The following is a 3,446-nucleotide window of genomic DNA, read 5'->3' on the forward strand; positions in this document are numbered from 1 at the left end:
TGGTCTAAATGTGTCCCCCCCAAATTCAGATGTTGAAATCCTAAAGCCCAATGTGAGGTATTAGGAGGTTGGGGCCATGGGGAGATGATTGGATCTTGAAGGTAGAGCCCTCATGCTTGGCATTAATACCTTTATAAAACCGGCTCCAGAGACCTAACAAACCTGTGAGGTAGATACTATATTATCTCCTGTTTGTATAGGTAAGGAGACTGAGTACCAAAAAGAAAATGGATTTGCCCAAGTGACGGAAATGGCAGAGCCCGAGTTTGTATTTCAGTACCTACTTACTAAGTAAGTGGAGTATTAGGTAAATAATGATTATTTATTGAATACTAAGTACTTTATAAATATGTCACGTAATTTTTACAGTAATCTCATGAAGTAGACATTATTACCAAAGATTAAAAAAAAATCTATATGTTCTTTATGGGGGTAGAAATTGTTAGAAACACTTTCAGTAATACAAGCTCCTTACAAATCACTGCGGTGGTGAGAAGCTCAGAGTATATTACTTTTCAAACACCAGAAATTACATCAAGTTTTATACTTTTAGAGAAAAGAAGACAGAGAGAAGTGGGAAAAGGAAAAATTTTTAATTAGCAATAATCGTGCCTCGGATAAACCTCATTGGCTACGATGTTGCCACTGCGCGAAGCTTAGAAGTGGGAAAAGGAGAAAGAAGCAAACCAGAGCAAGTCCATTCATGTGGTAAATGATTTGCAATTTGCATCAGGTACAAATTTATATCCTATCAATATTTCCAACGGCAGTCATGTCTGTCTTACGATTCCATATTTTATAAAGCTCAAAGTCTATATAACACAGCTGTTTATATAAATACACACACGTATACATACTCATACATATTTATAAAGTTTTATGTATTTTATTATGTGTTATATATGTATATATTCTGATACAAAGATAGCTCTGTACAAATCTGCGAGTGCTCATATCTAGTTGGTCTTGATGCCAAGAAACCTGGGGAGGGTGAATGCCCATGAGAAAGAAAAGAATGGAGAGGTGAGACTAGCTCACTGATAGTAGTTCAGCCTGCCAATGAGCTTGAAAACCCAAAATGGTATTGTCAGTTTCTGGGCCAGAGACAATATACTCCACTGCCTCTGGATAAATAAAAACTTCATGTGGACCTTTGAGTCTACTTTTATGAAAGCTTACTTATTTCTTGGGGTGCCTGGGTGGCTCAGTTGGTTAAGTGTCCACTTTTGGCTCAGATCATGATCCCAAGGTCCTGGGATTGAGCCCCACGTCTGGCTTCCCACTCAGTGGGGAGTCTGCTTCTCCCACTCGTGCTCTCTCTCTCTGTCTCTCTCTCTCGAATAAATAAATTAAAAAAAATCTTTTAAAAAAAAGCTTACTTATCTTATTTTTGAATATATCTCAAGAGCAGGTTTTTATTATTTTTGTTTGCCCTTTGTTTTAGGATCTCAGAAATTATAGGTGTCCCCCTTCTCTCGGCCAGACTCTGGTTCTTTTAATACAAAGGGAAGTAAATATGAGGACAGTAACAGACAGAAAATAGTCAGAAGTTTTCATGTGACCTTTTATTCCCTATTTTTAACGTAGTTCTCAAAGCTTTCAGCTCCCTGCTAGAAAGTGAACAATTTCAAGTGTCTGAGGATCTTGTGTCAAGCTTGTGTTAAATGCTAATGTTTGCAGTGGAAAATCAGAGGGCAATGCAAAAATTTACTGCTGGACTACTGTGGAAAATTTTTGGATCATCCTTCTCTAGCAACTTATAACTTTTCCAGCATCCATAAGGCAGAGGGCGTGGCTGAGGAAGAAATTTTGAGACTCTCTAGGTTTTAATCCTACTGCTCTTTTGCTCAGCTCAAACAAGGATAAAATGTAATACCTTAAAAAAAAGGAGAATCATTTGCTTAAATAGATTGGGGCAACTGATATGTTATAGGATGAAGTATGACTAAAACAGGATGTGGGATGTACATATTCATTCTCCCTGAGGGAAACGTGTAGGAATCTTACATGAAACAATGCAGTGCTGGGGCACCTGCGTGGCTCAGTCATTTAAGCATCTGACTCTTGGTTTCGGCTCAGGTCATGATCTCATGATCCTGGGATTGAGTCCCAAGTTGGGCTCCACACTCAGTGGGAGTCTGCTCTAGAATCTCTCTCTCTCTCTGCCTCTGCCCCTCCTCCGCGCTCGAGTGTGTGCGCACGCGCCTGCATGCTCTCTCTCGCAAATAAATAAATAAATAAATCTTTATTTTTTAAAAAAAGAAAGAATGCAGTGGTCTTAGGCAATCCATCCCGGGAATAGAAGTTTGCTAATATTTTCTTTTCTCTTAATCAGGAAAGAAAAGTCATTATGTGGCATGACCATAGAAAGTTCATCTCCATAGGGTACATATTCCCTTTCCCCCAAATTCCCCATTATATTTTATTATTCCTATTTTTATTATTGAGAAACTGAGGCTTAGAGAGGTCAGGTAAAATTGCTTAGGATGATATACCTAGCTAATGATAGGACTCCTCAGATTTGTTTAACTCCAAGGTCACGTGCTTTCCCCATATATCCTCTCCTAGGACAAACTGCTCAGTCCTCCCAGCTTCATTTTCTTCACCAGTGAAACTGTGATGCTATTACCTGCCTTGGTGGGCTATGGTGAGGATTAGAGATAACTAATGTAAAGTTTTAAGTACAGTGACCGGGCTATAGTTAAGCTTGGTAAGTCCGAGTTTTTACTGTTGTTAAGCAGGTAACAGGTAAGTGGTCAGAACACAGTGTCAAGAAAGTCTAGTAGGAGGCACTAAACAGAGGTCCAGGTAGATAGATAATAGGTTTCATGGAATTCTGAAGACTAACAGTAAGAGCAGTTGGCTCAGGGGAGGGATAGACTGAGAATGAACAAGGGAACAGCCTTTTGCAGAAAGTGAAGGCAGGAGTCTAGAAAGGAGATAACTAAACTCACTCCATCCAGAATGAATTTGACCTTGAATGAATTTTCTTGGAAACAGTGGAGCTTAGCACTATAATTCCATTGGTATTGTCCAAGTGTTTTCTTGCTAAATAATTGAAATGATTAAATTTAAAAGAATATATTTGCTAATAAAAGAATCCAGTCATTTTTTTTAAGCCACAAGCATGAGAACAACAGAAGTCACTGTTGGTTTTTCTTTTTTCTTTCTTTCTTCTTCTTCTTTTTTTTTTTTTTTTTATCATGGTCTAGATTTGGGTGGGATTCAAATAATTTTTAATTTGTTATTTCACATGTAATCAGGACTAAAATTTTCTTTAGCTTTTTTTTATGCAGTGTAATACAAGTTTGACATTTTAAAAAAAATGATGATGTGTGACAGCAAGAGTACTTTTGTATGTGGCTATATAACCTGCCAAAGAATTTGCATCAGGCCTTTCTGAAGTGCTGTCATTCTCATTCACAATAAAGGCCCTCAGGCCCCTC

General features: G+C 38.0%; 1 pseudogene; it reads right to left on the reverse strand.

The window, feature by feature from the left end:
* Positions 1–507: 507 nt before the first annotated feature.
* LOC118555422 (U4 spliceosomal RNA) lies at positions 508–657 on the reverse strand (annotated as a pseudogene).
* Positions 658–3,446: the final 2,789 nt, after the last annotated feature.

This window comes from Halichoerus grypus, chromosome 4, assembly GCF_964656455.1.
Source record: "Halichoerus grypus chromosome 4, mHalGry1.hap1.1, whole genome shotgun sequence".
In the NCBI taxonomy this organism is placed as follows: Eukaryota; Metazoa; Chordata; class Mammalia; order Carnivora; family Phocidae; genus Halichoerus; species Halichoerus grypus.